Source organism: Salmo salar, chromosome 14, assembly GCF_965601325.2.
Source record: "Salmo salar chromosome 14, fSalSal1, whole genome shotgun sequence".
NCBI classification, from domain to species: Eukaryota; Metazoa; Chordata; class Actinopteri; order Salmoniformes; family Salmonidae; genus Salmo; species Salmo salar.
This window is the reverse complement of record NC_138304.1, coordinates 93,317,877-93,331,865: the sequence shown is the minus strand read 5'-3', so window position 1 is coordinate 93,331,865 and position 13,989 is coordinate 93,317,877. Positions and strand designations below refer to the sequence as shown.

The 13,989-nt window shown below is 43.6% G+C and overlaps 1 long non-coding RNA gene across 2 annotated transcripts; it reads left to right on the top strand.

The window, feature by feature from the left end:
• Positions 1-1,757: 1,757 nt before the first annotated feature.
• LOC145860405 (uncharacterized) lies at positions 1,758-6,578 on the top strand. Of its 2 annotated transcripts, XR_014380447.1 has the most exons (5): positions 1,758-2,487; positions 3,039-3,414; positions 3,498-4,036; positions 4,518-4,607; positions 6,039-6,578. It is a non-coding gene; the product is annotated as an uncharacterized LOC145860405 (long non-coding RNA). The 2 variants fall into 2 exon arrangements; XR_014380446.1 differs by having other exon boundaries at positions 4,518-6,578.
• The last annotated feature ends 7,411 nt before the right edge of the window (positions 6,579-13,989 follow it).

Below are 13,989 nucleotides of genomic sequence, written 5' to 3'. Positions count from 1 at the left end.
ACTGTTTTTTTCACATTGAGATGCAAACACGAGTCACTGAGCCACTTTGTAACCTGGACCATTACAGTAGTGAGTTCTTGTGCAGCTTGTTGTTTACTCTTTGCATGCACATATATCACTGTATCATCTGCATACATTTGAACTTCAGACCCAGTGCAGACGGAAGGCAGATCATTAATGTACAAGCTGAACAGGAGGGGCCCCAGTATTGACCCTTGGGGCACGCCCACATCATAGCTAAGAGTGGGCGACAGCTCATTGCTCACTCTGACACACTGAGTTCTGCCTTCAAGGTATGATTTCATCCATCTCAAGGCATCGGGGGAAAAGTTGAACTTGGACAATTTTGTGATGAGAATCTCATGGTTAACAGTATCGAAAGCCTTTCTTAGGTCCAGAAACACAGCCCCAACAACGCCCCCTTTGTCCATCTTGGACTTCACATTTTCCAGAAGAAAGCAGTTGGCCGTTTCTGTGGAGTGGTTCGCTCTGAAGCCAAACTGCATGGAGTGTAATGTGAAGGGGCTGTTGTTGAGGTGGGAAATCAGTTGTTCTGCTACACACTTTTCAACAACCTTCGACACTACAGGTAGTATACTAATGGGCCTGTAGTTACTCACATCAGCAGGGTCGCCCGATTTAAAGATGGCCGTTATTATGGCTGACTTCCATACCCTTGGAAACACCCCCAGACCAATAGATGTGTTGGTGACCTTAGTAATGGGGCCAATGAGTGACTCTTTGTAGTTTTTAAGAAAGGTAGAGTCCAGCCCAAACACATCTTTGGATTTAGAGTTCTTTAGTGAGCTAATCACCTTGTTCACCTTTGACTCAGAAACCTCCCTTATGATGAAGACAGGTTGAACGTCATTCACTAGCACTGAGCCCAATAAACCAGTGGAGGGGTTCTGTGTCAGTACCTTGACAGAGTCAATAAAGTAGGAATTGAAGGCTATTGCTATTTCAACTGCATCCTGTGTTAGATTGTTATTCACCATGATTTCTAGTCTTTTTGCGGTGTTACTATGGTCTTTCCCTGTTAACTTTTTTAGATTCTCCCAGATCAATTTAGAATTTCCCTTTGCCTCACCAATTATGTTAATAAAAAAGTTTGCCTTGGCCTGTCTGATTTCTTTCATCACCTTATTTCTCAACATGGTAAACCTACGTCTGTCATGCTCTAATTTGGATTTTAGGGCTGTTTTTAGAGCATAATCTCGTTCTTTCATCAATTTCCAAATTTCTCCATTTAGCCAAGGAAGAGTGCTCTTTTGGCCAGGTTTGGATTTGATTTTCTTTAGGAAACCATTTATTGTAGCCTGGATTGTGGATAGAAAAACCTCACTATCAGCTTCCACGTATGTATAGGACAAGAGATCATTCCAGTTAATTCCATTAATTGCTTTTTCAAAATAGTTTAATTCACTCTTAGGTATTCTTAGTTGATCCGGCTTTCTAACAGTAGAGAGCTTAAACCTGCTCTTAGACAACTTTCTGGCTATAAGTGTCAAATTATGATCAGATAGCACAGTAACCATATTGAATGATTTAGTCACTCTCTCTGGTTTATTACTGAACACCAAATCAATCTGTGTTTTAGAGCAAAAAGTCACCCTGGTTGGCCCTTTAACGAGCTGTGTAAGGTCAAAGGTATTAGTGATCCGTTTGAGGGTTTTCCTACAAGACTTGTCTTCATAATTAATATTAAAATCTCCCATTAAGATGACCTCCTTCCCAAAATCATATTCCCTAAGCATGTTATTAAACTGATCAAAAAACACACTTTTGGTGGAAGGTGGTCTATACATTCCAATAAGGGTAAAGGACATTTGGGGAGACAGTGTAACGTTCAGGCCAATACATTCTAGTTCATTATCACATGACCACTCAATTTGTTTACATCGGATATGTTCTTTAATGTAAATCATCAGACCCCCTCCTCTTCCTTCAATCCTGTCTCTCCTGAAAACATTGTAGCCAGGCACAATCAAAGCAGCACATGGAGAGTTTGTATGGAGCCATGTCTCTGAGAGGCAGAGGAAGTCAAGGTTGGAGTCTGTGAGTAGATGTTGAATTTGATCACTTTTTGGAATGACACTACGAATGTTCAAGTGCCCTCCTAGTAGTCCCTTGGGCTTAGCCCGTGGGTCCCAGATGACTCGAGAGTGATTGACACATTGAAAAAAGTTAAATTTTCTGTGTTTTCTGACAGCTGGGTTTAGGCCGTTTTGTTTCGTTTTGATTAGGGGCAGTTCGGTAGCGGAATTAACAATCCCTCCCGCTTGCACTGGATGTGGGGAACTACTTAAAACAGCTTGCGTACCAGAAGCAAAGTCAGGGTTCGCATATAGCGGCTTGGGTATGTTTGAAGAGTCCAAATCTATCCTGGAGCTGGGTGAATCGAGAGAAACCATGGGACGATAGCACTCACCCACTTCCACAGCGGCGATGATCTGTGGACGAGGCCATCCCCTGCTTTCCACTCCGGTGAGTATCGCTGGCTCGGTGATGTTAGGCCCAGGATTAAGTTGCACATCCCCGGAGAGCAGCAGGGTAGTGAACAGGTAGTTTAACAGTTTCCGATAAATGTTGGACTTGTGTTTGTCACGCCTAAGCGGTTCAGTGGAATAGGGAGCGAGGTAGACTTGGCCATTATTCAGAACATTATGGTATGCTGTGTATAGTCCGCTCCGGTGGATCGGTGAACCAATGTGTTTGGTATAGATATTCTCCGGCAGTAGATTTGTGTCATCCCAGCAAGGACGCACTGAGATTATCAGTAGAGCAGCTACATAACTGACAATCATGGCAAAGTACATGTTTTACCGGAGAGACACGTTCCTGGTAAAAAAAAAATAACTCCTTTGTTGTAAACTGTTAAAATGTTAGGTACGATAGCAAAAAAAAATACTTTGAGGACACGACCGGGAGCTAGCATTGGCACGCACGCATTCGAGTACATCCAGGCGGCGAGGAGACTGAACAAATGCAAGGTGGGCCATGTTTTTCACCAATTTTGTGTTTACCCTTTCCTACAGACCAGGCTCCCAGAACGTTAAGTCAGACGGATTGTCCCGGAGGAGCGGCCCATGGATCCCACTCCCATACTCCCCGCCTCTTGCCTGGTGGCGCCGGTAGTGTGGGAGCTGGACGCGGACATTGAGTAGGCGTTACGTGCAGAGCCCGCTCCCCTCCAGTGTCCAGCTGGGCGTCAGTACGTTCCGTCTGCTGTCCGCGACCGATTGATCTACTGGGCCCACACGTTACCCTCCTCTGGTCATCCTGGGATCGGTCGGACGGTGCGCTGTCGTAGTGGGAAGTACTGGTGGCCCACTTTGGCTAAGGATGTGAGGGTTTATGTTTCCTCCTGCTCGGTGTGCACCCAGTGTAAGGCTCCCAGGCACCTGCCCAGAGGTAAGCTACAACCCTTACCCGTTCCACAACGGCTGTGGTAGCACCTGTCGGTAGATTTCCTGACCGATCTTCCTCCTTCACAGGGTAACACTACGATCCTGGTCGTTGTCCCTTTGCCCGGTCTCCCTACGGCCCTACAGACTGCGGAGGCCCTGTTTACACACGTCTTCCGGCACTACAGGGTGCCTGAGGATATGATCGAGGTCCCCAGTTCACGTCGAGGGTCTGGAGGGCATTCATGGAATGTCTGGGGGTCTCAGTCAGCCTTACCTCAGGTTTTCACCACGAGAGTAATGGGCAGGGGGAGAGAGTTAACCAGGATGTGGGTAGGTTTCTGAGGTCTTATTGCCAGGACTGGTCGGGGGAGTGGGCAGCGTTCGTGCCCTGTGCAGAGATGGCCCAGAACTCGCTCCGCCACTCCTCCACTCCTCCACTAACCTCTCTCCCTTCCAGTGTGTATTGGGGTATCAGCCGGTTCTGGCTCCTTGGCATCAGAGTCAGACCGAGGCTCCTGTGGTGGACGACTGGTTCCGGTGCGCGGAGGAAACATGGGACGCCGCCCATGTCCACCTTCAGCGTGCCGTGCTGCGCCAGAAGAATGGGAGAAACTCCCCAAATACAGGTGTGCCAAGCTTGTATCATCATACCCAATAAGGCTGTAATCGCTGCCAAAGGTGCTTCAACAAAGCAAAGGGTCTGAATACTTATGTAAATGTAATATTTAATATATTTTTGGTCTAAAAACCTGTTTATGCTTAGTCATTATGGGGAATTGTGTGTAGATTGATGAGGGAAAAACCCAATTTAATCAATTTTAGAATAAGGCTGTAACGTAACAAAATGTGGAAAAAGTCAAGGGGGCTGAATACTTTCCGAATGCATGTACCTTTACACATCGACTTCCGTCTACATTCGGCTACTTTTGGCTTAGCACTCAAACACATCCACTGACTCGCTGACTGACTGGCTGACTGTATGACTGAGTGGCTGATGAAAGAGAAGGTTCTGACATGGACACTGGATGTGTTACCTGCCTTTATCGTACATTCACAAAAAAGCTGTTAACCAATCATTGGTCCATCCATCTATCCATCACTGTTTAGCTGAAGACAACACCAATGAAGACATGTCAGACCACCAGACGGGTCCATCTCAGCAAATAAGAGCCCAGCGTTGCTCTAGCCAGTGATCAGGTCAGTTTGGAGCTCTCCCTCCCAGCAGATGTAATGCATTAGCTGTACTCTCTGCTCCCCCTCCCCAGGCCAAAAAACACAACCCAAAATTAAATGTGGAAAATGTGGAGAGCCAAGCACACAATTTATGATAGTGAAATCCTAGCGCAGAGAGAGCCAATCAGACCCAAAGCAAACACTTAAAGAGAAACAACCCAGAAAATCTGGGATTATTGTTTTATAGTCAATTTTAGACAGATGCTTTTCTCGAACACTGTTGAGACGATTTGTGTGTTGCTCCCTTATATAGAAGAACAGTGTTCAATCTGACATTGCTGCATCAAAATAGCATTGCTTTACCTACTAACAATCTAACGTTATAAAAAGAGGCTTTGTAACAATCTCAGAGTTACAGTATAAACATTTTGAAATTGTAACATTGTACATGGCTAGACCATTTTTCTAGAATCATCTTGGGATAACAACATCATAATTGTGACATCATGTATGCCATTGCTATAGAGATCCTATTAAATTACTAGAGAGAGGATGTCACGAACCTACAAAGTTACAGAATGGGGCTTTGAAAGCTGTGAGTGCTATTATATGATACAATGTCAGTACATGTTGCATTTATAACTTGTCTAAGTCCTATCATCAACTGATTTGAGCCAGTGGATTGGCTGTGGATTGACTGCATTGCTTGAATGGAATGTTTGGATATTAGCAGTTCATTTGACAAATGTATGGAGTCAAACCTCTAAAACTGACTGGCTAGCTAGCTAACACACATACAGTGCAGATCAATTGTTCACATTCATTGTTTTACACAATTTCTTATCACAACACTGTCAGACCATGGTTGACTAATAGGGTGGCGCACAATTGGCCCAGCGTCTTCCGGGTTAGGGGAGGGTTTGACCGAGGTAGGCCATCATTGAAAATAAGAATTTGTTCTTAACTGCCTAGTTAAATAAATGGTTAAATAAAATAAACAATAAAAAAAATGACCAACTTCCTGACCAACATGGCTGACTTTTGGACCATCATCAGAAGGTTCATGTCCATTCTAGTATTCTAATTCCCAATTCTATGGCCATGGGTCCACCAACATTCTAATGCCATTGTGACATCATCTAAGTACCACTACAACAACCCAGAGTCATATATTTGTGTTTGGCCAACACACAAATATATTAGAATAGTTTATACTGTTCTAATTCTAGACATTAAGTTAGATAGCATTATAAAATATTCCCATGTAATGTTAATGGGGCGCTAACATGGCGACCATAAAATGTTAAAGTTTCTCCCATTTGTCCCCATTATCTCCTGTGTATTTATACCTGTGTTTTGTTTTTGTCTGTTGCCAGTTTGTCTTCTCCCGTCAAGGCCTACAAGCGTGTTCCCGTATTTCCTGTGCTCTAGTTTTGTTTTTCCTAATCTTCCCAGTTTTGACCATTCTGCCTGCCCTGACCCTGAGCCTGCCTGTCTGACGTTCTGTACCTTTCTGACACTGCCCTGGATTACTGACATCTGCCTGCCCTGACCCTGAGCCTGCCTGCCGTTCTGTACTTTACTGACTCTGCCCTGGATTACTGACCTCTGCCTGCCCTTGACCTGTCGTTTGCCTGTCCCGTTTTCTAAAAAAAACATCTGTGATTCGAACTGTTTGCATCTGGGTCTTATCCTGAGTCTCGATACAGATGACTGGTCAAGCCATGAACTTTCTAATGACTGTCCATCTCATGATGTTGTGATGTTGTTTTTCTAAATCTCTTCTTTTGTGTTTTGAAGTGCTTAGAGATTCTTTGAAAAGCACTATATAAGTTCAATAAATTATAATTCTCATTAACTCTCTAAATGGCTCTGCAACAACCTTGTAACATCATCTCAGTACTACAACAACCTTATAACATCATTATGACATCATCTCAGTGCAAAAAAACCTTGTTACAACCTTGTGTTGTGACTTTGTGGTTGCCTTGGCAGAGAGCTGCTGTACATTTTGTAAATATTTTTTATAATGAATCAATTATGGTATTTCTTGCATACAAACTTTTTGTTTTAAGAATGAACAAGTAATATAGCTAATTAATATAATCAGAATCCAGCACGGAGTAGCAAGATTGGGGGCTAGTCCAGGATAGCGCTACCATCTGGTGAATTGCTGATCCTAAAACTGGGTGATACAGACGTCAGAGCTGCCATGAAGGCTGCAAGAGTTATCCAGAGAGCTGAGGCTACAGGGACGACTTTGAGAGTCACCAGAGAGCAGATTAAGACATCCAGTAATGATGGCAAAGCATCACAAGATTATTTAGAATCTTCAGAAACAGTTATTTTTATTTATTTTACTTTTATTTAACTAGGCAAGTCAGTTAAGAAGAAATTCTGATTTTCAATGACAGCCTAGGAACAGTGGGTTAACTGCCTTCTTCAGGGGCAGAACGACATATTTTTACCTTGTCAGCTCAGGGATTTGATCTTGCAACCTTCCAGTTACTAGTCCAACGCTCTAACTACTAACCACCTGCCGCCCATCAATGAATGGAAGCCAGCTGCACACACTATCAATGGCACTAGACAACGAGAGCGAAAGAGACATTCCAGAGGCATCGGAGTCTAACGAACCAGAACTTTTCGACTACATCATGGGTGAGGAGATACTGAAGCTGGAGGACGAGGGATTGTCAAAACTGTTCGCTGCTCTGGCACCCCAATGGTGGAACAAGCTCCCTCAAGACGCCAGGACAGCGGAGTCAATCACCACCTTCCGGAGACACCTGAAACCCCACCTCTTTAAGGAATACCTAGGATAGGATAAAGTAATCCTTCTAACCCCCCCCCCCCCCACTTAAAAGATTTAGATGCACTATTGTAAAGTGGTTGTTCCACTGGATATCATAAGGTGAATCCACCAATTTGTAAGTCGCTCTGGATAAGAGCGTCTGCTAAATGACTTAAATGTAATGTAAATGTAAATGTCCTATCTACTTCACCTGCATGATCAACTTGATGAACTATTATCAGTCACAGACAATGACTGGCTGATACTATTATCAGTCACTGACCGAGACCAACAACACATCAACAACCAAAGACACAGTGAGCAATGGTTCAGCACATGCAGCACCCCTGGTTGCCGAGCAGGTATCTGGGTTGATGAGGGTTACTGATCCAAAGACACAGTGAGCAATGGGTCAGCACATGCAGCACCCCTGGTTGCCGAGCAGGTATCTGGGTTGATGAGAGTTACTGATGTAGCAGCACTGTTTCCAAGTAGAGAACTCTTTGCCAAGTGTTGAGATCCAACCCCTTGAGACTTTGTTAACTGAAGGCCAGCTCCACATGACTGCAGCAAGCTGAACTACTGTCCCCATTGATGGATGGATTGAAGTGTCCCAGGAGCTTCTTAGTAGTAAACATGGGAAAATGGCCATACATGTGCCTATGCTAGTTAGTCAGAGCTGTGTAGACTGTCCAGTACTAGACTTTAATGTCATAGAGGAACTCATCGGAGAAAACAGTGAACAGACTGATGGTGTCAATCTCAGTGCACTGCTGAGTGAGTTGATGAATGTAAAAGAAAAAGCTGTTAAAACCATGGTCTCTGCAATTAAAGTGATAGCCAATGAAGAAATTTCTCAGAGCTGTCTGGTAATAGCGGAGGTCAAATTTAGAATCAGGGCCTGGCCGGAGGGAGGAACAATTGTGTTCGAGCCAGCCATGGACAGCCATTGCCCAGAAGATTTTCAGCTGTTTCTATGCCTCGTGGATGTGCCCTGTGGAGCCTCGATGGTGGTAAACATTCCAATTCGTAATTCCAGACATCATGACTTTTATCTCTCTCAGAGAACAGTGCTGGGTTGGGTAGAGTTGATGGACAACATCAGACCTGTCATCACAGCACCTGACTGTCAGAAGAAGCATGTGAGGTAGTCTAGTGATGCTTTTCAATGCTCCACTCAGCTTCAACATGAGAAGAGAGTGTCACACACCAGTTGGGTCCAGAGAAAAATGGCACCTGCCTGTTGACTTAGAAAATCTACAGGAAGAGGAACAAAAAAATAGTTAGAAGAATGCTGTATGAAGAATCTGATGTTTTCGCACAGGAAGATGGAGATATGGGCTGCATTCCAAACCTTAAAACTCAGCTTGAAGGATCACACGCCTGTCCAGAAAAGTTACAACTCCATTCCGAAACCTCTATACAAAGAAATGAAAGAATATGTCCAAAACCTACTGGAGAGAGGCTGGATCAAGAAATCCACATCTCCATATTCATCCCAGGTGGTCTGCGTGCGCAAGAAGGACAGCAGCCTGCGGTTATGTGTCAACTTCAGGGAGATGAATCGCAAGACCATCCCTGACCTTCATCCGATGCCAAGGTTTACAAGACCTGCTGGATAACCTAGGGGGATACACAATGGTTCTTGATACTTGACCAAGGCAGTGCTTACCACCAAGTCGATGAATGCTCAAGACTAGCCACCGCATTCAGCACCCTGTGGGGGCTATATGAGTTGGTCCGCATCCCCTTTGGTTTGACCAACGCCCCACCCGCTTTACAGAGGTGTATGGAAGGAGTTCTAGAAAGCATGAGAGACGACAGCTGATCTTCATATCTGGACGATGTTCTCTGCTATTCCAAGACATTCAGTGAACATGTGGAAGACCTGAGAAGAGTGCTTAGTCAAATGAGGAAGCACGGTATCAAACTGGGCCCGAAAAGTGTGAAGTCGTCAGGCGCCAAGTGAGGTACATAGGTTGGATCGTATCCTGCGAGGAAGTACAAATCGACCCAAAAGACTTGGAGGCTGTGTTGCGGCTAAAGGAGAGGGACGCACAGACAGTTGGAGAGGTCAGAACACTGCTGGGATTTTTTGGCTACTACAAGTCGTTCATCCAAGATTTCTCCAGGATGGCCAAACCCATATTTGAGTTGCTACAAAGTCCATCATAAGAAAAGCCCAAATCAACCAGAGGAAAAACCGAGGCCAAAAAGGTTAGCAATGGACAACGGTATCCCAAGACTCCAGTTCAGTGGACGGCTGTACACAGAGCCATCATAGCCAAGTTGGTTGACATGCTAACCAATCCACCCATACTAGCATACTATCATGACGTTGGCCTGTTGGGGGAGGATTATGACCCCCATAAATACCTTTCCCCTTTTTTGTCTCTCTACTCTATAGAGTTGACTCTAGTAAAGCCTTTGTTAACATTGAGAAAGAGTCTGGTGACATTAAAAGATGGAAAACGGAACCATATTTTGGTAATCCAACCAGTTGAAAATATGCGTTGGGTACGTAATGAATATGATGTCAGTTCAGTTGGCGTCTGAGACATGATTACTGATGATAGGACGACATAAACTGTATCTTGGAAATTCGACACATTCTAGTTATCAGATTCACATGGAATTGTTGTGCAATTTAAATGTTTAAATATGAAACTATTTGTGAAAAGATGAAATGGAATTTTTTGCTTCTTAATGAGAGAACGGTTTGTCATAAGAACACCACTCTGCTCACTCAGAGGCCCCGCCCAAGTGAACAGACATGGGTTGTTGTCACGACTTCCGCCGAAGTCGGTGCCTCTCCTTGTTCGGGCGACGTTAGGCGGTCGACGTCACCGGCCTTCTAGCCATCGCCGATCCACTTTTCATTTTCCATTTGTTTTGTATTTGTTTTACACACCTGGCTTCAATTCCCCAATTACATGTTCATTATTTAACCCTCTGTTTTCCCCATGGTTTTTGTGCGTGTTTGTTTATTGTATTTCGGTCCGTTTGTGTGGGCTTGGTAACTCTACATGTACCTGGCATTTTGAGTAAAGTTACTTTAATTACTTATCTCTGCTGTCCTGCGCCTGACTCCTCTGCACCAGCTACACCCAGACCATTACAGGTTGTAAACTATGAAACACGACCTTCTTTCACCACTATATTAGCCCTGTTATGAAAATGTAACATCCTGTTCCAAGGACACGAGGACTTCCCATCCCCGCATTGAAAGGACAAAGACCACCTACAGAACTAAGCCAACCTCAGCATCGAATTTCAATGTGAAGGTGACGACCTACACGCTGGAAGGATGAATTTTAACTATACCAGCCAGAATATAGCATGAGCTTAAAGTATGGCAACTTGGTATGAACTTTGAACTCTTATTCACTAAAGAAGTGATACCTCCTAGCCGTCGCGTTAGCGCAGCAACTGTAGACGTGGGCTAGGAGAGGACGGACAGAGTATCTTTTCTACCACACGACGACGGTATTACCAAGTATTCGTTTTACCACCAGACATTCTTCAAAGGATAACCCGCCCTACTATCTACGACCAATCTACCGAAGCGCAGCTCAGAGTAAATATTTATTGCATTTTCCTTTTTCAAATGGGCGGTAATTTAGAATGCATAAGATACTGTATTTACGATAGCATAGCTTCTCCCTTTGTTACTCAGTCTTCCCGCTCTTTCATTCAAAACCCAACCCCCCTTTTTTGTGTAACCAGCCATCATATCTGTTCCGTCCGCTAGGGACATTTTCCTTTATGACATAATTTGTAATCAATGTATGATCCATTCTCTGTAGATGTAATTCTGTGTGATTATTTAGGTATTTAGTAAATAAATAATTAAACCAAATTTTGTATTGCTGATTTAACTTGTTAGCCAGGGTTCATGAAGATAACCAAGAATTTACAACTTTCAGATAAGACTAAATAAGGTGACAATTAAATATTGACTGCTACTGATGTAAAAGATTACTAGGTCTTTAAGAGTTTATTCGGAAGATAACATCTCTATAAACATTCTTTCATGGTGCCCCGACTTTCTAGTTAATTACATTTACATGATTAGCTGAATCAGGGAATATTAATTACAGAGAAATGATTTTATAGAATAGCATGTCATGTGACTTAATCCGGCATAGCCAAAGACACGACAATACCCAGACTGTGATTTAGCATTTTTGCTCCACACTTACGCTTCCAATGAGATTCTAGGGGCTGTCCTTTACCAACATCAGAACGGGAGACTATGTGTAATCGGTATGGGTCCAGAACGCTAACTCCAGCAGAGAAAAACTACCACCTCCACTCTGGCAAACTTGAGTTTTTAGCACCTAAATGGGCGATCTGTGACAAATTCCGTACTCTGCAAGAAGAGAAGAAGAGAGAGTAGAAAGACCATCTACCAAACATTGTCCATGCCTATAACTGTACAAGGCACGAGGCAACGGGATACTCACCATTTTTCCTCCTGTATGGCAGAGCCCCACGCCTTCCTATCGACCTACTGTTCAACCTCGAACCAGAAATAGTGACAAGAACCCAACAAACATTTGTTGAGAAGTGGGCAACAAGATGCAAGACTCATACAAAATCGCTTCTGATAACAGTGAACGTGATCGAGTCCTTGTGAGGAACCTATCGGAAAGAGGTGGGCCCGGGAAACTCTGTGCTTACTGAGAGAAGACAGTACATAGAGTTGTGGAGAGAATTGGAGAGGGTCCAGTGTATAACATCCAGTCAGAGTCTGGAGACAACACTCTTTGTGTGCTGTCCAGGAACCTCCAGTTACCTGTAAATGACTTGCCAGTGCATCAAAACACTCCAACCAAACCTGTGAAAACACCAAGACAAAAACAGACAGCCATCAGTAACCTGATTGACCAAGAATCTGACAGTTCAGATGAAGAGGAAAGCTACTATACTAACCAGCACAGTCCTCGGGTCCATCAGATCGATGTCAGACAACAACCAAGTCAACCAGAGTGACATACCAGACTCCAAGCTACTGCTCAGGAGTTCAGACCTACAGTGGCACAGAAAATAGAACAGATCCAGCAGCAGTCTGAAGGACTTGAACAGCATGGTGTGGAGGATGAAGTGCAGGAGGAACTCCAAGATGTTGTGCTAGTACAGCGGCAAGAGGTCAATGGAAAGGAAGACTTACCTGTGAGAAGGTCCAAGCGCAGATCGTAATCTCTGCTCATTCTGCCCGCCCTGACTCCGCTTCCTGTCTCCAGTTCTACATCACGTCATCCTGCTACTCTGCCCTGGTTACCCCACTCTACTGCTCCCTTGAATTCCCCCTCCGGACCTGCTTACCCTGTTCCAACCCCTCTCGCTCCAGCCTCAGCCTCCGCACCTGGTTTCCTGCAACCCACCCGAGCTTCCCCTGGCCTGCACTCCATCTTCCCCCTGTGAATCAATAAATACCTTGGTTACTTCATCCCAGTTTTGGCATCTGAGTCTGCTCTTGGGTTCCCTTGTTCCACTCCACGTAGCACAACTGTCCTACCAGTTATGGAGACAAGGAGCAAATGAGCAAATGCAGTTGTGCTCAATTTTTACATGGTGCCTGGAAACATAATGACTTATCCAGTGTCACAAGGAGGTTACTGGCACGAAGGAACACCACTTGTCTGGACATGCTAGACACTGACTAGAAATGGACTTGACTATAGACAGCAAACAAATAGATGTCAGGAGTCATCAAAAAGAGGAGGGGCGAGTGTACTGGGTTGAAAACAAATTCACTAAAAACAGACACCCCTTTATAATTTTTTTAACCAATTTGTTTATATATTTGTCTTAAATAAATCTAAATTGTATATTCTACATGCTTTAGCATTAGTATTCCATCAGGCCAATAGATGGCGCTGTTGCACTGTGGTAGTAGGAGAAACAGCAAGTTCTGGCCAAGCACACGCACCATTCTTCAGAATAAAGAAAGCGGAGAACTTCCAAACGTTGTAATATAGAATGAATATGTAATAACATCCTATAAAACAACTTTGTCAAGGTATTATCACATTAGGAAAGGTTTTGTGTTTGTTTTTGTCGAACTGAGTGAGAGAAGAACATGATTTACAATGAGTGAGAGTATATGTTAGCTTGATGCTAGCTGAGGTAAAAAACAATAAAAAAAAAAACAATCACAGAGACTATGTTTACTGATTAGCTTACTTGTACTGAATTTTGTCTAGGAGATTTTATAAAGATTACATTTGTTAGGAATTTCTGAGTTTGTTTTACATGTTATTGGTTTTATATAAAATTGTGCTCATGAGCTGGTAAACTGGCCGTGCACGCTCAGTTTGGAGCGTGGACTTTTAGTGCAGACAGTGCAGGTGCATGAGAGAGAGATGATTTTACGGAGGCGCCACTATCTTACAGCTGAATGTATTGTTGTCAGTTTTCTATATCGGTAGCAGTATGTAGTAATACATTCAGTTATTTTAGTCTTCATATATAAGTGTTTCTGTTGTATGAATGTGATATACATTTTGGTTTTCATTTGAAATCATACAGTTAGACGGCTATTTGTGGAATATTTTAGAATTCTGCTTTAGGTAAAGTGCATTTATGTTGTGTAATTGAAAGTGTGCA